Source organism: Egretta garzetta, unplaced genomic scaffold (genome assembly GCF_000687185.1).
Source record: "Egretta garzetta isolate BGI_Z169 unplaced genomic scaffold, ASM68718v1 scaffold441, whole genome shotgun sequence".
In the NCBI taxonomy this organism is placed as follows: domain Eukaryota; kingdom Metazoa; phylum Chordata; class Aves; order Pelecaniformes; family Ardeidae; genus Egretta; species Egretta garzetta.
Window position 1 is genome coordinate 323,162 of NW_009258757.1, and position 23,247 is coordinate 346,408.

General features: G+C 38.5%; 1 protein-coding gene across 1 annotated transcript in view; it reads right to left on the bottom strand.

The window, feature by feature from the left end:
• Positions 1-23,159, bottom strand: part of PTK2 (protein tyrosine kinase 2) — a 233,240-nt gene extending 210,081 nt beyond the window's left edge. Inside the window, exons 1-2 of the mRNA XM_035888979.1 lie at positions 23,088-23,159; positions 8,728-8,786 (exon numbers count right to left, since the gene is read on the bottom strand). The gene's annotated coding sequence lies outside the window, so the exon portion shown is untranslated. The remainder of the gene's footprint in view (positions 1-8,727; positions 8,787-23,087) is intronic.
• Between the last annotated feature and the right edge of the window lie 88 nt (positions 23,160-23,247).

Below are 23,247 nucleotides of genomic sequence, written 5' to 3' on the forward strand. Positions count from 1 at the left end.
GTTCATGGTAAAGTAACAAATTTAAGGTAAACTCCGCTCAACTCACCCAAAGAGCATAAAAATTGGTTTTTCCTGACAAAAGTATTTTACAGTTCAGATACATATTTAGGGATTAAGAACTTTCTTTAAAAATACAAACGGGGTGAGGAAGTTGAATGAAGAAGGGATTATGTAGCCTTGTACTTAAAAACAGATGAGCCTTCTGGTTGATCGCAACCCTCCCTCCCCATCTTAATACTTCCACACTTTGCCCGCTAGGAATTAGGCGATGCACAACTTGCATTAGAAAAGCACTAGATGCTAGAAGACTAATTAACTCTGTATCCATGCATTTCAGCTAACTTTTAAATCTGTGATGCTCCCCTGAATATAACCATCACAAATTTTCTTTGTATGATGACACCTTCAAGTGGGAGTTTCAGTTAAAAAAAGCTAAAGCAGCGTCTTCTGACCCACATTAGTCATACTGCTTGTATATAGTCATTGCAGTAATGGTAGCTGCGATCTATGCAGCTTGCAGGTTTTTCTGCTGTCATCACTATGGATACAGAGACCATCAGTATATTAAGCAATGTAACTTACTGTTTTCCTTCTGTCATTCTTTCTCCTTTGCAGGAGAGCTGCATTTGTGTTCTGCCTCCAGAGCTGAGCGTCTGTTACCAAAAGCAACATCGAAAATATTTATTCCTTGTATTAGTATCAGGACTCAGTAATTTTTATGTCACTGGTTCTCTGGATTTAGTAAAGAGCTCTAATTCTTATCCTGTTCCTTCAAGTAGAAGACTAACTGGTGGAAGTCTCACCCCATATAGATATACTTATGCACACCCAAAAGCAAGTCTTCCAGGTAGCTTTCGCATGGCTTCTCTTCTCCAAACTGAAACCCAGATTTCACCACCAGATGTCCTATTCTTCACTGACTACTTACACAAGATATCCTGGAGAAAGCGGGCCTAATAATAATAAGCCACCCAAAAAAGCCTCCCCCCAAAATGATGTAGGGGTCATTGTTTAACAGCCACCTTCATTTAAGGTCACATCTGGTTAAGATTTAGCATAGAGCCAGAAGTGCAAGGAGTCAGGCTGGATACAAATATATCCTGTGCTCAGGAATTTTTTTAGGGTATCAAAGAAGGACTAATACGTAGCCCCCAACGCCATGCAAAAAGGAGGTAGAAGTTAACATCCTGTTTGCTTGTCTGTTTTTCAAAACCAAAAATTATTATGCAGATGCTTCAAATTATTCACCATAATAAGAGTCCAACTCAAATTTATGTGTAAGGAGTTAGCATACATTAAAGGCAGAGGAGTACAACCCGAGTTGTTCTGCTTTAAATAACTATGATGCAATACGGTTCAGACTCCCAGGAATATTACTACTAGTAAAACACAAAAAAGACTTCCCGAAACAGGACAACGTTAAAATACATCGAGAATTATACGATGAGAAAAAGCCTACCATTCCTTTGGGACAGTGTTCTTATAGAGATCATTTAGAAAAAAGGAATAGGCTGGAAAAACTCCATGATCACAGCTGCCTCAATTCTTTCGGACCTTAACACCACCTATGATTCTGCCAAGCTTTTATCATCCTATCCTGAAAGTTAAACCAAGTAGACTGATCCTGAAAGAGGGAAATGACAACACAACCACCTGCTAACAATACAAATATAACCCGGAATGCCAAACTTGGAGTCCTGCTGACAACCATGACTTTTTAAGTGCCCTTTTCTTTTCCACATTCTAAATACTATATTTTACTAAAATAAGAAATGACCTTTTTTTTTTCTTAATGGGAATCTTGGTTAGCAATTTAAAGACTGCACCTTCCACAATACAGCTGGGAGTGGACTGTGTTACAATATACCTTCCACATGTTGTTAAAGGGCAGCATTTCAGCAGTACCTGGAACAGCTATTAATAACTTCAGCTCCATGATCAAGGCTCCTTCTTGATACAGAATACTGTATCTCATTTAATGCATTCATGTATGGGTGCAGTTATAGACTCTTACTACCTTCTCATGTCCTCTTCATCCTCCCTTAATAAGGAAACTCTGCCCAACCTGCATTTGTCCAGAATCTTGCCCAGGAAATTCAAGTTGCCTGCTTTACTTCTTGCCACAGGAAAAAAAAAAAAGAAAAAAAAAAACCCACACAGAAAAACCACACCACAAAACAAAAAAAACAAAACCCCAAAGTACTGATTCATAGCTACCAGTAAGAAACAAACAAAAGAAACCACATCACTTCTGATAGTCATCTACTCTATACCCAAGATAGCAGTATATGTGGACAGTACACAATATAATACAAAATAAGCCACTATTTCTTCCAATTCCTGCTACTGTAAATGAATGTAATGAAATTCAAGCACATGAAAACATAGCATTATTTCAAAAACTTAACAGTCCACCCTTTTGGTCCACAAATCCACTGGCCAAAAACTGTTGCCCAGTTGGAATATTTTAAACTGAGATGGTTAGGGGCACAAGCACACTAAACAGAAGAAAGTTTTTTATAAATATAATCTACTCAACTACAAGCTTAGCAAACAAATTCAAAGCATTTAGTGTCAAAAGAAATTGGCATCTAAAGAATTATACAGCATTAGGAAGACTTACGCAACTCAAGGTCCCAAAGATATAAGAGAATAAGCAGACCAAATGATCTGCAAGCATCTAGACCTAAAGGGGAGTCAGGCCAATTTGGAAGGATTTATACTGGCTGTCCTTATATAACTGGTAAAGTGTTTCAAACACATGAGAAGGAAAGTCGTCACATCAAAGGCTTCTAACACTGTACTGCATTTTTTTCCACCAGCTTTACAACTAGGTAAGAATAACCAACCACACATACACAAAATGGTATTACCAGCAAGACAAAAACACCACAGAAAATACAGAGGTTTTAATGAATCCAAAGTGAAGAAGAACTATTAAGACTACCAAGAGAAGGGGCAAATAAATAAAAAACTAATACTGTGTTGGGACTTGTGAGCAAGGGGCACCAAACATAAGGGAGACAAGTAAACTTTTCACCTTACACAATGCTGATAAGGGTTAAGCTGGAGTATCAGGTCCCATTTTGAGCACAGCGTAACATTTATAGGCCCTGAACTTCCTGAGGAGTGAAATTCCCTGCGTCTCAGGCACTGCTAATTAAAACACATTTCAGGAAGCGTACTCGAGACTGCTGCTCCTCAGAGGAGGTTCTCTGTGAACATCTGCCAGGAAATAACCCAGATCTTTCCTTTACTACAGCACACACAAACCAACCTTGGCCACCCCTGGGCTGTGGTCCTACTGCCCATCAAGCTGGCCGATATTTTTTCTACAGTATTTTATCACTTACTAGTACGCTTGTGTCCACTACTTTCCTTTTCTTATAAGGACACTCAGTACAACCTGGTCTCCAACTACAACTCAAGATGCTACACCAATAACAAACACTATCAGAAAGGAAGCCTAACTCAGTTTACAGGTAAAAACTGAAAGTTTCAAGCCTTGGAAAGATTATTATCTGGTTTGAATCATGGCCTTTTTGATGCTCTCAGAAAAATTATCTTCAAGTTTTCATTTTACAAACAGGAAGGTAACACTTTTCAAGGTGCAAGGCTGACAGGGAGTCGATCTACTAGGTGTCTGAAATTTGGACATACCAGAAAGTTAAAAAGTCTACCACATAGCAGCAAGATGCACGTTATCATTGATGATCTTGTATAAGAATGGTCTTGGTGAATGATTCAGAATATCCTGCTGCTTTTAGACACTTTCCTAGGCCAGCATTAAACAGTCTGATGGATTTTCTGCAGCAAAAGCCAGGCAGTAGAGATCTTAACCCATTAACCAAAATACAGGATCAAAGGAGAATTATACATTACCAGTCAGCAAGTGAACCGTTCTCATAAAAATAGAGCTACAGCAAACTTTACTGCAAATATAGCCCTGCATTCCCAAGAGCTCTAAGTCTATTTTTAGGGAAGTGATAAATACACTAGTGGGATTGAACAGAATAGCCACAGTGAAACAGAATTAGTTTCACTTTTTAGACCAATAAAATGGGTTGCATCCACCTTCACTATGACTATAAATAAGAGCCTACCACCATAATAGCTAAAAACCCTCATGTATAGGCATGTTTGACTGCAGATATAAGAACTACTCTTACCGATTTGAACATGTCAACACAGTTGCACAAATTTGAACAGGTAGGTGTTTGCAGGGCTGAGATGAAGAAAAAAAATTGCTTGCCCCAAGATGAGAAAGAAAATCTGTTCTGTGAAAAGGTCTCAATATTTTCAAGCTGAAACAATCCTGCAATGTACAGGCTAATGTCCTGATGTATGGAAAAAAGCTTCATGGATATTTAACCAATCATTCAGAAATCTTCAATTTAAACAGTCTGGAAGGTAGCAGCAGCAGCATCACATGGCTATGTCTGGCATCATCAGAACGTAGTACTACAGATCCATCCAAGTTTATTACAAAGGAGTACTATTTACAGAGTCAAACTTTGTTTTCTGCTTTGTATTTCCCTACTCACATTTACCAGAAGGACTCACAACCAAAACAAATTATTTTGTTTTGGTATACAGAAGACCTTTGGCACCTCCAGAGGGAAGACTAAAACCCTACTTCATTCCACTTCAGTAACATATTCCAAGATAATCCAGACAGGCTGAGTTTTTATTGAACTCCACCGAGGGATGAGACAACTAAGGAGAGTATCAGAAGCACTGAAATTTATTTCCCCAACCTCGGTTACTTCTATATAAGAGATAACAGTTGCTCTGGGGTCAGTATGATGAGGAACAACAACTATGCTGAGCAAAGGCTTCAGGAAGGCATTAGGCACCACATAGCATGGTTTGCATTTGTTACGTTCAAGTTCGTTGCTTTTAAAACTCTTGTGATACTTGCCAATACAGATAGAGCAGAGTCTCCTTCACAGCAAGAACCCAGCCAGAGAGAAGAGCGTGTTCTGCCCTGTACCCCTGGTGAACTCGCACACACTTGGGAACCCAGCCTGCTTGGAAGAAGTTGAAGTTTAGCATAACCTTGGTGGAAAAGTGACTTTCTCCAATGCCCCACAAGTCCAGAATGGCAAGCCCAGCAAAATCCCACCTTCAGAAGCCAGGAGGAGCTATAAGCACATAGGTGTTACTGGCAAGCAGCAACATACATTAATTATCTTGACACTTGAGAATAGAGTGGTTATTCTTTACAGTTTTAAGTGCAAACTGTAAACTTTTAAAACAGATTTTGTATCAAGTAGGGAAAAGCCCTGAATGTATTAAAGCAAGATTACATGCATAACATCCAAAATGTATAGAAAACATGGATCTTGGAAGATTTCATTAGGGTAATATTTCTTATTGTAAGAGATAAAAAGGAACATTAATTTATCGATCTGCCGTAGTGTTTTTAAACGAGTGCTATGCTCAATACCAACAAGGTTCCTCATCAAATACTAGTTTAATTCCAACTGAAATAAAACTGCAGAGTTGGAAAGCATCTGATGTCACTTGCAGTAGGGATACAATCAGAAGAACATCTTTTGGAAGCTGCTGCTTAGGTGGAAGTGCTAGCACCACCTACTGTCAATGGCTGTCCGACATCTTTGAAAACAGACACACTCAATTACAATTACATGTACTTTTACCTGCAGAAGCCCTGCACCAATGTAGTACATAAAGACTGGCCTGAGGAGCAAGTCAAAATTATAAAGCTAAAAAGAACTGTTGCTCATAATCCCTTCGTATTGATACCAGTCTTCCGCATTCAGTAATAAATAATCAAAGTAAATAACTAGCATCAGGAAGAAGACAAAGAATACTTTATGAGCTGAAGCAATCATCTCTGCATTAAGGATTTCTGGATGATGTTAGCAGAGTCGTTTAGTCGAGTTTTCCACAATCACCCTGCTTTTCTCTTTCATGGACACATGCCTTGATATCTTGGGGGTTAAATACAGAAATGATGAGTACTTTCAGGCACTATTCACACCAGTGAGAGATCTGCTTTAAGCACAAATTTTAAGTGTTACAACAACAACAAAAAAAAAAGGCATGTCTGAGCATGGACCTAAAATTGAAACCTTTGATCCTAAATTCTGTGACTCCATCCAACACAGACACTAATAATACCGTAAGATGAATGGGTAAAGCCAGCACTACCATGGCAAACTTAACAGGAAAAATCCACCCCATAAGAGAAGGGCTTGAAGGACACAGTGAACACAAGTGTATTTTTGGTACCAAACAAGTTAGTGGTTCTGTGGAACAAGCTATGCGATCATGTAATGAAAAGACTATCGTGATACACATAAGAGCTTGAATTTTTGCAATATGAATACAAGACTCAGTTTATAAAGCAGCTGGGTAAGCAATAGATTCAGTACATTTTTCTGTCATTTCCACTGAACTATCATTCCAGTATTTGCATATATAATACCTATTTCAAAGACTAAGTAGCACTAATCTCTTCCTCCTACCAAATCCCCAGCCAGAAAAAACACACATACTTCAATGTAAACTTGACAAGTCAGAAGTACTTGCAATTTACATTTAAGATTTTTCACTGTTTCTTCTTACTTGCCATTGTATTTCACAGCCTTGTTATTCATAGGGTTGGTTTTCTATATAGCCTTATCTAGGAAGGTACTGCAAGATACTTACCTAACAAATTAATAAATACTTAGTTGTCATGGTTTTACCAGGATATGACTCACTTCAGCCCTTTACAAACCATGTATTCCAAAGAACAAATGGCTTCAGTTCACAAAACACAGACGTGTGCTTTTTTGCTTATGACATGAGAGTCATAGCTGTTCCCTTTAAAAGGTCAAACAAAATGAAAGGAAGCATTAAAAAAAACCTTGAAATCACAGGTCTGATTTGTAGGCCTTGATGATGTGATCAACTGAAGGGGGGAGGGGAGCTGTCATTCCCTCTCCCCTCCATTGTTTTTTTTTTTGTGTGTGTGTGTGTTTTCCCACACTATTAGTTTTCCATGTTCAGAAAATATTTTTTCAGTGTCTGGGGTTCCATCCAAATCATAACTCAGATTTAACATGACACTTAAGGCAATGAATTTTAGTCTTAATTGATAAAAGTATCAGTACTGGTGCTTTTTGTTCAAATTGAAGCACTTTGGGTTTTTTCCCATCTAAGTGACAAAACTAAAGACTACTATTTTTTAAATCACTCAACTTATTCCTGGGAGTGGTGAAAGTAGATGGAATTCCTTGGAAAAAATTAATTGCATAACACAAACATCATCCCATACAAGAAAAGGGAAGGGAGAAATTAGAAAGGAGAAGCAATTGGTCACCATAAACTCAAAAACTGAAGTTTAAGAAAGGCTGACTAACAACCAGACCACTCCTGAAGTAAGAAGGTAAGTGAAAAAGCTACTGAAAAATAAAGACATCTAGCCCCACAAATTCTGATAGTTAGGAAATGCTAAGTGACCCTCTGCTGTTTCCTGAAGGTGAAAATAGGGAGAGATCCTGGAAAGGCAATACTCCGAAGTCAAACTGGAAGTTAACCATCCAAAATCCCATCAGGGGCCTAGTCCTCATGAAATACTAGCAGCCACATCTCCTTTGTTCTCAAGTTCATTACAGCCCAGGCAAGGAGAACATTAACATAATCTAAACCAGGTGCTACAGAAGTTTTAAATAAGGCTCTCCACACTAGCAAGTTAGATGCAAAAGTGCTCTTGAAGTGGCTGGCAATGAATTTTGTTACCTGCCAAAGTCTAAGAAATAGAAAAAACTAACGTAATACAGGCTCCCAAACTACCAACTACAGAGAATCATAGCACGGTTTGAGTTGGAAGGGACCTTTAGAGGTCATCTAGTCCAACCCCCCGCAGTGAGCAGGGACACCGCTAACTACTCAGGACAAGCTGGAGAGGTGGGCCTCACTGTAGAGGCTGGTTTAAAAAAAAAAAAAAACAAAAAAAACCAAAACAAACACACACATCACCAAAACCCACCAAACCGGTAAAGAAAAAAAAAGATCCAACAAGTTATTCTAGCCACACTCAAATGTAAGAACATTCCAAACAACCATATATGTCAGCACCAGTAAAAGCAGAAGCCAGAAATACCAAGTATACTGAGGAATGATACTGAAGTTTGCAAATATAACCAATCACCTTGCGGGGGGTCACAAGGAATCAAAAAATAGGAAACCAGAAGCAGATTCCCGTAATACAAAGAGTACTGTGGTTACTCAACTTCTCCACTCCTGCTTATAGCAAAACTACTTAAGATTCAGCCAAGTGCCTCTACAGTGAAGATTTTGCTTAAGACAAATTTTTATGTATTACAGAAAAGCAGAACATGGAAACAGAGAATCATTAATATTTCGCTCCAAAGCCAGCACATCAGTCTGGTCAGACAATTTCCAGCTAAGTTTTGGTAGATGAGAAAACACCTCCCATGCACAATAAATTACTTCCTGCACAGGCCTATCCACCTCTGTACCCCACAGGCTGAACGGAAGGGCCATAAATGGGATATCAAGAAAAGGCCAGTTCTAGGAGGCTCAGGGAAAAAAGACAAACCAAGAAATTCTGTTTTAACATCCACTGTTTAAAAAAATCAGTACTTTTAGCAATAATTACAAGGAAAGAACAACAAAAAAAACCTCAGCTTGAACCATTATACCCAAAATAAAGCCTTGTGTGGAAAAGAAATCATTAGCTATTCCACATACCTTAAGTAGACTTTCCAGTTCTCAGCAGCAGGTGGTCAATACAGGATGAAACATGAAATCTGAAATAAACATTTAAAATTGATTAGGATATTTTCTTGACCTAACAAAGTAGTCAAATATCCAAGAAACTTAAAACCAAGTAACTGATAATTCTTATTATGAAGACAAGATAACCCTCCAAAGGGACGAGCTGCAGTACAGACCCTACTTTACAAGCACAGATTATTAATCTGGAAGTCCTCACAAAAAAAAAAAAAAAAAAAAAAAAAAGTAGTTTGTAGAAGTAGAAGCTAGGTGCTCACATTTGAACTCAACATAGATACCTTACAAAGCAAGCTGCCAGAAACGCTTTAGGTCACATGAAAGTAAACTGAAAGTTTCACAGGTTGTATGGTTTTGGTATTTTGAAGAAGTAGGAGGATTAAAGAAGGATTCTGAAGTGAACCTTTCATATAACTAACATACTGAATTGTTGTTTCCATTAAATGTGAACACCGAAAACCCTGAAGAGCGATTCAAAAACCTTAGCAGCATCCAGATCTAGAATTAGAAAGAGTGCTTCCCTGGGGAAAAAAAAAAAAAGCGCGTGGGAGGAACCAGTTAAAAGCATTTATTTCCTCAGGGTATGTGCATCATAGGACAGCCAAGCCAGTTTTTAGGTGAAGTAACAAATACATACAGATACAGCTCAAAACACACACATAATACACGTAATACAGAGAGAGCCGTCATTCTTTTCCTTAAAGGAAATAATCGCCCTGAAAAAACTCCAGAGTGGAGTCATCCACAGAGTCAGCTTTGCTCTTCTGCCTCTCAAAGAAATATATACTACAGGGACAAAGGCAGTACCAGTAGAAAGCCTAAGATTACATACTAAGCACTTAAAAAAAAAAAAAAAAAACCAAAATCTATTTCCAAGAACTGTTTCTGAACCTTTATTCACCTTAACTACTTAAATTTTTCCCTCACACAAAGGCCACCGAAAGATTTCCACACGAGAAGAGTCTGAGCTAGAGTAACACAAAAAAAGTTGAGAATATATGCAAAGATCTTTTTTTATAAAAAACGTAACACTCAAATCCTATTTTAAGCATTCATCTAAGCTATAATAAACTGAAAAAATAAGAAAACCAAAATACCGGTTTCTACATGTAAGCCACAGAACTGAGCCACAGACACTCACCTGGAACACACCCCCATACCATCAGGAGCAATATCACTGAGAACTTGAACTGCTTTTATGGTGGTATGTAAGAGGAATGGCACTGCTTCGAAATACTAATTTTAAAGTTAACACAGAATCTGTTAAATCAGCTGGCTGTCCCATTAACTCTACCCAGACTAAGTTGCCAACAACAGCTTTCCCCAGAATCATGTCTGCTCTGAATAATTTTTAGGGAATTAGTCATGATTTGGGACAATTTGTGAACACACCAATGGGAATGACATCGTGACAAACAAGTCCTTTACGAAAAGGGAAACAGCTCACGAGACTGTTCCTCATTTTGAGAAACCTGTGCAGTTATTGATTTAATTAAAGATGTTTTCTGATATGGCAAAAGCTACTTTTAATTTCCAAGGCCAACAGTAATGACCTTTTCCCACTCTGGGAAGTTACATCAATAGAACCCTTAAAGCATTTGTTAAAATAATTGTGTATGTAATGCCATGGGACTTAGTCACATGCAACATCAAAAATGCACCAAACACAAATACTAGAAAAATATTATTTTAATTGCTTAGGCATCAATAATGCAAACACTTAAAAGCATGCTAAATTTTCCACGCAAGTTATCCCACTGATTTTCAATAGAACTACCCATGTGTGTCAAATTCAGCACACAAATCATGCTTCTGTGATTTGATGTTGGACGGCAACCCTAGAGCACAGATACAGGGCTTCTCTTTCGGTCGTGAGCTATTGAGAGAGTAATGCAGTCAGAGACGATCCAAACACAGGATCATTTCATCTCCCTTACACTGACAGCCTTTCCAGGCATACCTTCCCAAGATTTGTTCTCACCAATTACTTACTGATTTAATTCATTCATCAATTACTTAGGAAGCAAGCAGTGACAAGAATTCTCCCATGCTTGAGTCTGACCAGTTGTAACACTTCTTAAAACATCGATTAGTCTCATTCTAATTGGGATAAATGCTGAAAGCTTCTAAAGTGGTCAAAAAGAGATGAAACAAAAAATTATTTGGGTTAAGCAGAATATCATGCTTTTATTTTAACTTTTTGTGGAAAAAAACCCCAACCCTACATAACTTAAGAAATGATTCTTTAAAGTAAAAAACCCAAATACATCTGCTAGGGGGTCAGGGAATTTTTCATAGCTTTTGAAATGTCTCTACCTTTTCCACAAGGGAAAGGTTTTCAGTAAATGGACAATATTTAAATGTTAAATTTAACTCATTTTTTATGGTGGAAAACTATTCCTTTGTAGACTTTTTCCAACTGCGAGTCACCTATTTGGTCCAGTTTCATTTGTCTCCTTATCTTTTTTTACTCAGTTTTACCTATCACACTGTCTTACCTTATTTTCCTCTTAAAAAAAAAAAATCATCACACATTATCCTAACTTTTTCAATTGAAAGATAAAGCATCTTACTGGTAGATCTAAACCTCCATATCCACTGTCTGAAATTTTAAGTTTTGTCTTCTGGTATTGTTCCATTCCCTCTCCAGTTTGACTTCTTGACAAAGTGTGCCACTGGAGAAATAAACCAATTACTAGTATCCAAGAAGAAAAATCTTAAAATATCTTCTAGGCATGGAGCCTAGCCTAGCCTTATGTTTTCAACTACCTTTAATGCTCTTTGATCATGTTCTTCAGGAAAATTTGTCCTCTTTGCTCTTTTCTCATCACTCCATTATCATACTCTTCACATATTCCTCTCCTCCTAACCCTCTCCTCCAATTCAATACAGTGTTTCCTCGTCTCGAGCCTTACAAAGCTAAAGACGAATCATTAAAGATCAACTTTACTTGTTTTACTTCCCTCTCCTTCTACCTCTGATTCACAGCAGCAAAGCGAATAAACAGTTCAGTGCGATGCAACATTTTTACCCTTATAAAGCATTTAACATGATGAGATCTGGTCTCTAATGATGTCTTTGGCACTACAGTTAAGTCACAGGAAAACTCCACAAAAGATCATGGTAGACAGGAAAGACTTGAAGAGCTCTGCCAGCGCAGGGAAAGAACAGTAACAGCAATTTCTGGACACAAGTAATATTTTCTTTAGCAGAGATGAGACATTAATATAACTAACTTATCTGCAATGTTATCATTCAAAAAAAAATTCCTGCTAGTTATACCATACATATAGATTTTTAATACTCTTGCATCTTGCGTAAACAACTGTATGCACACAGCTTCTCTACACCTCGAGCAACAGATCCCGACTGGACACAAGAGGAAAATTTTTCACAAGGAGAACAGTCAACCATTGGAACGATGTCCCCAGGTGACTGGTTGACTCCACTATACTGGACACTTTCAAGATTTAGCTGGACAGGGTGCTGGGCCATCTTGTCTGGACTGTGCTCTTGCCTAGAATGGTTGGACCAGATGATCCTAGATGTCCCTTCCAACCCAGGATTCTATGATGGTAATGGACCCGCCTGGAACGTTTTCAGCAGTAGCACCATGAAGAAACCTATGCAGAAGGATAGTATACCACAACCCTGAGGACTGTCTACTCACAAATTACCTACGGCCTTCAGAGAAAGTCCCAGAACAGTCAAGGCAGTTACTGAATTCCAGACTGACTCAAAGGCACTATTTGCAATGCTGTGAAGATTTAGTAGTCTTGAAACCCTCAGCGTTTCACAATAATTGGTGTACAAGCACTAACTTGATCTTAACATTGTTTAGCACCTTGGACACCAGAAGTACATAGTCCATAAAGCAGAATTTGGAACAGACTCATTGTACCCAAACATAGATCCTAAGCACGTTGCCACAAAACATACCCACATGGCCACCATCAGCCTCACCACCAGTAGTTCTACAGAAACTTTTAACCAGATTGTTATAACTTAATTGAGGGAAGAAGGGCAAACTTCAGTAAGATCTCACTTCCACATCATACTAAAAACACACAAAAAAAGGAGTCTATACTTACTATCACTCCTATTGATAAGGGCCATCATACAAAATCAGCTATAAAGATAAATATTTAACAACACAGAACAAAAGTTCAACATAACACTTAAAACTGCTGTAACAGAGATTGAGTCCAAAAAACTATCATATTTCAAGTGACAGCTGTGCATTAAGTACTCCTGTTATATGCGCATGGGCACCACAGTTTTCTCCATCCCCTTCACCTTGCCTATGCTTCAAATCCTTTGCCAAGACTCACTACTTTCATCTTGCCTTTCCAAAACCGATCTCGACTCAGCAACCCACAAGGTCTTGCCTTGTTGTACCACTTCTATCAACTTCAAGAGTAAGGTACTAAAGCAAGTGTACCTTTATGTACATTTGGCAAAAGCAAGTGTGCTTTATGTACATTTATTTTCACAGTTTGCTGCGGTCCTCGCCCTTCCCGTTCTTCTACTCTATGGTCTCTTGCTTGCTATAATATGACCAATGTCCCTACTCCCACTTGAGAATACTGTAGTTCAGTATCTATTTCAACAGAAGTAACAAAGGCTGATGAAAGAAAGAACTTCGGTGCAATCCCCACTTATTTCCCAAAAGCCACACAGATAAATACATAACAACTCCAAAACGTGTTTCCTAGGAAGGGAAGCTTCTGCGTTCAATACTCAGATTATGAAACAGTTGAAAGGTTTTGTTTGCCTTTAAGAGAAGAAAAAGCTGATTCAGTTGTAAAATGAAGGCAATGATACACGCTCCTGTGTAAGAATTCCCTCTCCTCTTTTGATGAAAAGAGAGCAAGGCATAAAACTAGCTGTTGAAAGCACTGAAACAGCATGAGACAAGCAGTACTGCCATCACACAAAGAAACTCCCCCTTCTACAACGGCTGAATAAGCAGGGGCTTTGTAGCCTATGACACAACTAAACTTTCACTTCATTTAAATCCCATCTGAGAATTAATCATCTATGCTGCACACCATCTTCTTCTAAAAGAACCTTATCTCCTGCAGAAATTCACTTGGTTGTTTATTAATTTCATGTAACAAATTTCCAGCAACAAGGGAATGAAATCCAGAGAAGAAAAAGCTCGATTTCTTATAAAAATGAAATATTGGCACAAACTCTAGGCAGAAGATGGAAAAGAATCCTATTTGGTGTTATATCACGCTTCTCCTTTTGATCCCATTTCTTGATTCAGTTTTACATGGGCTCCGACTATGTTCAATTTTTGTTTCCGTCTGCAACCTGAGAAACATCAGTGATAAACTCCAACTAATATTCACAAAGTGTTCAGGAAGAGACAGTCAGAATATTGCCACAAGAGAAGCACATGCCATATACTTTTTTCCCCCCCCATTTCTCTTATAAGTTTCAATCCTTAAACTGTACCACCAAAATACATGTGCAAAACAAAAGGAATATGATTCACTTCTGGAAACGGATAGATTTTTCCTGATAACTATTGATTAATGTGTCCAAAACAATTTATGTACATATGCACTAAGGGATATAACAATGCTATCCTCCTCCTTGGAGGAGATCCTCCCCAGCCAAAATCACACAATTTACAAAGGCATTACTAAACAAGAAATCCATGTAAATCTGAATTTATTAGATTATCCTGATAATGAGGATTTAGTATTTAGTCTGGCTAGGTGCTTTTATAACTGATTAAACAGAATACAAATGCTGAGCAAGAGGCTTCCCCTTGCCTTCACACCACATCGGGTTTTTTTAAAATGACTTTTAGTTCCCCAGACCACAGCGAACAGCTTACAAGAGTTTACACACATTGCACAAACGTACACTCTTAGCTCCACCTTTTAGTCTAGAGGCTTCCTGAAAGCCCAGATGTAGCATTAAAATGTTAATTCCAGCAACTTCTGCCTCTAAATTTGAACAGTGTTTAAAAAGCTATCCAGTCGGAGACTTTATTCTTCCATAAGGAACATCACCAATGCAGGGTGCGTCATTAATACCAGTTTCCAGCAGAGGCTGAACTGAGTACAGAAAGGCATACAGACCACGTTTTAATTCATCTCCACACACATTTTCACTAAAGATCACCTAATTCTGTTTCCCAGTCTCAATAGCAACTTACTCCTTCCATGACAAAATGTTGAAAAACATTTTGACTTGCTTTAGCTCAAATTAATCTGTTTTATAATTAAGAGGAAGTCTACTAGTGCAACATCAAAATACAAGATATATTAAAGAGGGAGGTAGGCATATAGATCCACCAGAAGTTCCTATTATTCTGAAAATAAACTGAGCTTTGCTAACATGTAATAAAATATAGTCATTAAAGGACAATACCAAAAGGAGTAAGAAAAGCCATCCTCCAGGGCCACTTTATTAACTTGCTTGCACAGTTTATAAGTCTTGTATGTCTCCTTCCATGAAATTTGTAAGTATATGATAAAATGGCAACTAACCTAATTGTTCTAATATCAGTAACGAGTTTATAATTCTGTTTTTCAAGCCATATCTAGGTAACATTCGCATCTATAGAAGAGCATGAGAGTTTCATTTATGGAAAGGATCTTCTCTCCATGACCTTTACAGCCATAACAGAGAACAGCATTCCACAAAGAAAATACAAGATGCTTTGCCTGCAACAGATTTATATCAAAGCTGCACAGTCTCAAGCAATAGCTAACAAGATAACAGAGAAGGTTTGCTTACAAGAGCTCAGAGAAAACTATCAGTTGCTGAGGTTACTGTCAACTACCTTTTGACTATCAGCGTAAACCTGAAAATAATATAACCCCGCAGTCTTTACTTGTTAGCATCACTAAAATGAGTACTGGGTGGGACTCAAGAGGCCAACTTTGTCAATCTGCCACTCCCGAGGTAGGGATAAATAGCATTTCCTTTCTGACAGATGTCTAATTTGTTCCTAGAGATTGTCAGTGACAAGAGTTCCCTCCCTAATCTAGTCCAATGGCTTGTTATTCTCAGCATTAGAGGTCTTCCTCAAGTAACCCAAGTCTTCAGTCCTATTAAGTCAACTATTTCTTGGTTTGGCCCCCATAAGCCTTTATCTTCTTCCTCCTTCTACTAGCCTAATGCATATGAATAACTTAAGACTACGAGGAGATAAAAAGTTAACATTGTAGTTTGTTCAATTCTTGTACATCATACTCTGCTAATGAAAGCATCCAAAGGAGAGGAAAACCCTTTCTCAAGGTACGGTGCCCAAAACTGAGAATAGCATTCTGACTAAATCCTACCAGCACCAAATTCAGTAGAATGATTACTCCCAAGTATTTACTCCCTTGCTACACCACAGTAGAGCATTTCTTTTTCTGCACCAGCAGAACAAGATTAATCACAAACTGAGCACCAGTCAATCAATAACCTGCACATCACTGCTCACTCAGCTCTTGTAAGACTTTCATAACTTGAAAGGTATGTGTTGCACAGACATTTGAACAACAAAATTCAAAATGCACTAAATAGGGAGTAGGAAGAAGCTGTGGAGTTGAGAGGCCCCAGAACAAGTACAGAAACCAGCCAGCTTTGTGATTTATACAAGCTACAGTGGAAATGACAAGATAATTAATAAACCAACTGGAATCCAGAAGCCTCTAGGATATAGTGCTTAAGCCTGAAATAGAAAGTGAGAGCTGATAAAAATTCAGAATTACTTCTTTAGCCAATAATTAACAGAATTCTCATAATGGTTGCTGTTAACACAAGAGTAAGAACAGAAACTGTAATTTGTAACATTCGCAGAGAGCTTCCCTGCAAGGAAGAGACCCTTACGTGTCAGCGGTGTGTAAAGGTTTCCTGGGAGAAAGCTGGCAATACACAACTCGTTAAAAACGTAACAAAATTCTACAGTCTTTGATACAAATAAAAATGGAACTTCAGAGATTAAAACCCTCCAACTTGTAGCTCATCTCAGAGGGATGTGCATTTTTTATATACATATTATTAACCAGCTTTTGTTCCTACTCATAGAAGAAAATACAAGTGCATTTTGTTTTAGAAAATGCAAACGCAGTTCTGAGTCAGGCATCATGAAAGGCTAACAAGTACACTGACAAACGTGAATTAATTGCGATGGCCATGCCAAGGTTCATGCCAAGCAGTAAGATGGCACCTTAAATGAACAACTTTGATCCCAGAATCATGGTTTCTACTTTTCCTGATGAGGGCTACTTCAAACCCCTCTACAGAAAAGCACTTAAGAACTGCCATGTGTTTATATGCCAGTGGATGAAGCCCAAGCAAAGCACTGTCCTTATTTTAAAGGAGAATAAACAAACAGCACAGTAGGTAAATTAGTTTAGCCATCAAAAAGAAAAAAATAAGCCAGAGAAGAGGTAGAAATAAAATCCTTGCCTCCTGACTTCTGATACTGTGGTTGTATCAATGTTTCCTATCTTTTTCCACCACCGGTTAACAAAAACAGTGGTATCAGGCACGAGAGGTCCTAGACATTGGCAAAAATACAAGAATACTTCCATCAAGTTCTGGAACTTCCTGGGGAAAGGGTGATAAGAACTAACACAAAATAAAAGCAGTATAAAGTTTAACGCTTTACAAAGAGTAAGCTCAAGGTACATATTACTTTTGTGTGCCACTGCCTAGACTGTAAAATCAATTACTAAGAAGTAACCCTGCCTTTAAACAACTTCTACTACAGAAGAGCATCGGTAAAGGAGCAAAGGAGGAGACTGCTAAAACTTAATGTATAAGCAGGTATAAAAGAACCACAGGAGCATTCAGCCACTAGCAAAAGGAATTTCTGCTTGAAGAAGTGTATTAGAAATCACAGGGGGAAAAAAAAGTCAGGAAACAGCTTGGTTGATTAACCGAAAATGAAAAGGAATTGTATTCTTTTAAACACTAGCTTTATTTTTCTCCTTTCTGTATTAAACTTTGAGAAGAACAGGCAATAAAAATTCCAATATTCTAAACCAGAAGATAGACAATACTTCCCTCAAAGGAGAAAAAGATAACAACTGCCTAGTCCAAAAGAGGAAACCAAGAACAGATACTTACGTAAAAATAAGAAAATTACAGTAGATTTTATTCTTTTACACTATCTTTCATAGAAAAATAATTTAAAAGATTGCCTGAAATCAGTAAATTATCTTTCAAAGATCACAGAATCTCTCAATCTCAATGCTACAGGGCATTACTGAGGACAAACTTGCCTCAGCATTCACACTGAAGAGAAAACCTACAGACAGGATGAAACCATGGTATTGATTGATATAAATCCCCACCACTGGGTCTAACTCAGACACTGGGATTTGTAAGTCTCTTAGCAGTATCTTCAGCATCAGTAATCTTGAAGGCAATGCTAGGAAATTAAGTATCAAATGTAGATAGACCCGAGACTTTACTGGCTATTGTACATCCCAGAGACTGTATCAGCAAACACTCCTTGCAGCATTAAGGCCTGGGGAAAAAAGCTAGGTATCTGGTTAAAGAGGTGCACTCAGATCTTCAAAATATATCATTTAGCTCATTTTGAGCTTCTGCTAAACTAGACTTCTGCTACCACCTTGCAACCATGTTATTTGCTACCCTAACAGCAAGAAATCAGGAAAGAGTAGCAGCTCCTCCTTCGCATATTAAAAAAAATAAAAATAAAAATCAGCTGCTACTTTGAACCCTTCGCAGGAACTTTAATGGGACTAAAGGAAAAATTATCTCTGCCTTCCAAAGATACTCTATAGCCTCAGATGGTCTGCTCCCTCTCCCCTCCCCCAAAACGAAATAAAACAAAAGCAGGAATTGCACATTTTCATGTGTGGGTAAACAATGAAAAACCCCAAGCATGGCAGCAGGAAGCAGGAGCAGTTAGCAGTCAGTGGAGCCCTCTGACCTCCTCCTTACCGTCCCGAAAACTGAGAACAGCTTCAGCTCTATCACTACAACCTCTGCAAAGGCAAGGAGAAGTACCTCATCTAAGGACTTTTTAACATATACGCTGTCTAAATGCTTCTAAATTTATTGTACATCAACATTCCCAGAAAGATAGCAGTGGCAAGGAACATGTAACCTCCCGTTACTGCCTCCAGGACAACTGATGTACGAAGCATTTTGCTTATACACTTTTAGTCAAAAAGGAAATTAGTCCAGGGTCTTATAATGAGTTAAATTACAGTTCCGTGGGCAGGGAAAGGGTCAAGATTAATCTTAAGGATTAAGCTCTAAACTGACCCGTATTACACTGTATGAAGTTGGAACCCTGCAGCAAAATGAGACGAAGTTGAGCGCTTGGTCAGCTCCCCTTCTCAAGAGAAAAAAAAAAAAAAAAGTAATACTTTAGTGCAATAGGAAGTTAACAAAAACTACTTAAACTTTTTCTATATGCCCTTTCTGCACTGAACATGATAAAAAAAAAGGGGGCGCAGAGGAAAAATGCAGAGAGTTAGAGGGTGGAAAAAGTCTTCAAGTCATAGGGGACAAAGGAAATCCAATACAGGAGAGTTTTACCAGTTCAGCCATGGACTGCTGCAGATCTGAAGAAAGTTTAGATGTACCCACAATTAACAGTTATGCAAGCAAATCATCAGATGTTCTCTAACAAAGCCTGCTGCCTTCAGTTTTTGTTATTTACCTCTTCTATTCTGATTTTTGCTTGACAGAAATCGCACTCAAACCTTGGAAACCACATTTCAGAAACTGTTCTCCAATTCCTTCTTAATCTACAAACCGCTACCACCACCAGTGATCTGCATCTCCAGATTTCCAGTATTGTCAGAGCCAGACAGCATGCTGTTTCTGTGGTTCTCCTGCCATCTCTGAAACTATTTCTTCCATATATGTGACTCCCTGTGCCAACTCCCTCCAACAACGCATCCCTCTGATGTAGCTTTCAAAACACCACCTTGCAAATTCTAGTAGTCCATACAGCTTTCAGCACAAAACACCTGGGTAATCACAACTGTCTCTCACATGTCTGCTTCAATACAGATAGAGAAAATCACATCAGGCCATCGCAAGTTTTTTGTGCTTTTGGCTGTTTGCAACCACTGCCTGAATATGGAGAGCAGGAGATGAAAAGCAAGAACTTTTAGAAAGATCTACTTGATCATCTCCAGTTGTTCTTCCTCTCCCACAATAAAAAGACTATCTAAAACCAGGTATCTATCTGGATATCACATTTTCCATTTAATTTCCCATTCTTTCATGTCTTTCCAACAGACAGAATAAACCACATTCACTGAACACTGTGATGGAACACACTGGACTTCCAAGGTTCCTAAGTGGCAGTCATATACAAATCAAGAAACTCATATTTGCAGACTCTAATCTTGCATTAATCTGCATTAAGTCCTAGGGGGTTTTCCAAAAACTTAAAAAATTTTAAAAGACAGCTTTTAAGTACAAAATAACTATGCTGTAGAAGTCACCATTCAGGGAGCTCAAAGGGATACAGTAAGGATTTGTTTGCTGCAGTTTTTAAAATCTTGACCTCTAATGAAAACCTTTGCGAGAAGTTAAGTCAATATGTCCGTGTTTTCATGTTACTCAGCAATGGTACTCGAAACTTTAGAATGACACCAGCATGAGAGGAGAGGAAAAAGATTTAATCTGGAAACCACATCTGATGGAGCTAAGTATCAGTCACACACTTGAGTTTTCATTGACAGCGGTCCGAAATGGGGGCTCAAATGCTTACTGGTAAGAAGTAAATAAACCCCATGTTTTCACTACTAGGATCCCAGAGTGGTAGTTGTAACACAAGAAAAAAAGATCTGGAGTATGAATTTTAGCAGAAAAGTGTCCTTTTTAAATACCTTCTACCAATGTATTGAAATTTGTCCAGAACGCGAGAAGACAGAAGCTCTTCATGCCTACATCAAATGTAAAGCTCCATCAATCTACACCAAATGTAAAGCTACAAGTGTTCAGTGCGAGGCAAAAAATTATACAAGACAAAAAACATACAAGACTTGAATATACAGATTTTACTACAAAACTACAAAACTACTTAAGAGTTACCAATATTCTGCAAAACCTGGCAACTTTTTAAACAGCAGCGCAGGTAGCTGTCAAAAACCTGTCGGTGAATACACATACATATATTCAAGAACAACCAGCAACACAGTTTACTTCAAAACTGTACTTTGAGAACACAGAAAGTTCTCTCTCATAGTGAAAAACGACTTTTCCACAAATCCTAGGAGATATAAAAGGAATGGGAATAGCCTGTACTGCTACTATGAATGTTGTATCATATGAAAGACCATACTGCTACACACAGCACTGCCTACCAGGGGAAGAAAAAACCCAATCATTTTGCTACGCAAACAGCAAGAAATAACTTTTGTTTCTTGAGTTACCCTCTTAGTGGAAAAAAAAGAAAACCACCTCCACATTTAGAGATGCAATGAAAAAATAGAAGACAATGTCCTAAACCATCAAAGCCACCTGGTTTACTACTAAATCTCCAAAAAGCACGCCTGCTTCTCTCTTCTCCTATCATCCCCCACATATTTATTATCTTGGTAGAATTTATGTCAGCATGTAGTAAACTGTTATATTTTTAAAAAAAAACAAAACTTTCAATACCACACTTTGAACCAAGGATACATCACTAGATATAAGTTGAAACAATTTTTAAGCCTGTTTCAGACAATTATGCATTCAAGACACAAGACTGCTATTCTGAGAATATTCATTTCTGGATTACGTACTCCAATACACTACTATTCGATTGCTACGTCAACCACACACGCTTTGTACTTTTAGTAATACCTAAGGGTGAGGCCGAATAGAGCTTAGCACTTTTGACAAGTAAGTACTATGCCATCTTCCTTTTATGTGTACATTTTCACCTTCCCGCAAAATAAAAGGTCAACCAACACAGCCATCAATCCAAGCCATGTTCTTCAAAAACTGGATTTAAGACACAATAGCACAGGAGACAAATTAATTTCTGAACTGTTTTTCTCTTGTTGAATAGCCTGTAGAGTTTACAGTCCTGTGAGAGAAAATGTTTCCCAGCAAACGATCTCAAAGGTACAAATACACATTCTTTACAGAATCCCAGCCATAAACCTTGCTTTAAGAAATCCAAAGGCTGCACCTCCCGCAAATCAAACCACAGGGGCAAAGGTGTTCCAACAAAGGTACAGGGTAGGATAACAGCCTGATTTCAGAGGTAAAAAACAAGGAGCCGGGCGGAGAAAGGAAGCAGTGGAATTCTGTACATGGACAACATCAGTAAGATAACAAGCTGTTCCAAATAACTATGTAACATTTAATATTTTCTGGCCCCAATCCAGTTATGCTCTTGACCTTACCCAGGTTTAATAGAATCAGAGATGATAAAGGCAGATTAGCGTTGAGGAATGTGGGACTTTTCCAATTAACACAGGAGAAAAAAAAAAAAAGGATATTAAACAACCAAAGGCCAAAGGAGCCTGAATTACAGGACGCTGCAATACCACTTCACTTTAAAGCTAACATTTACGTTAAATACTTCAATATGAATCCCCAAGTGTTTCTCCTTTCAAGTGAACTTTTTGTTCAATGCGTTTACTACAGCACTGCTATTATCCAAGTCAAACTGCCAAAAACTGAGCTGCAGGCTGACGCTGCAAGAGTGCTACGGCCTACAGGATACACTCCGCTTTCAGAGCACTCAAATAAGACTGACTGCAAGTCAACTAACACAGAAACAATACAGTGAAGAGTCTTTCAGCCAGAAAAGAAAAAAAAAAAAAGAGAAATCAAAGAGAAAGACTACCCCATGTTCCAAAAAAGCATCATCTGAGTAAAGGAGGTTTGGAAAGAGAATGGATGTGAAAATTGGCAATATACAGCATATGCTTCCAAATTAGTCCCAGGGATTTGAGGAGAAAGATACCGTTACAGCTGCAGAAGTACAATCCTCGCTACAGTCCAAAATCGCGTTTACAACCGAGAAAAAAAAATATCAAATTTCTTCAAGAAGTGCAAAGGCTCCTCTATCTGATCCAACTTCTGTGGCACCAGCGGGGTCGATCAAAAGCCACGGTGAGGAACACTTGCTCCTTGCCCGATACAGATTTAAGCAGCTATCCCCAGGTTAAAACCTGTATGTGACCAAAGAGCTGCCCTTCCTTCTTCTTTTTTGATCAAACAACCCCGCTCTCCAGCGAGCGCAGTGACATAACTAAAAGAACAACAAAAAAAAAAAAAAACCAAAACCAAAAAAAGAAACCCAAACCCCCAAAAACCCCAACACGCACAAAAAGAAGAAACCTCAACCACTTCCCCTCCGCTCTTACCCAGGCTCTAAGCGGCAACCACATATTTACCAGCACGCCTGGAGAGAGGCAGGGGCAAGGCAGGCAGCCCGGCTCCGGCAGCGAGGGGACACCTCCTCCTCCTCCTCCTCCCTTTCCCTTCCCTTTGTTTACTTTACGGACCGTCCCGCTCCGCCTCGCC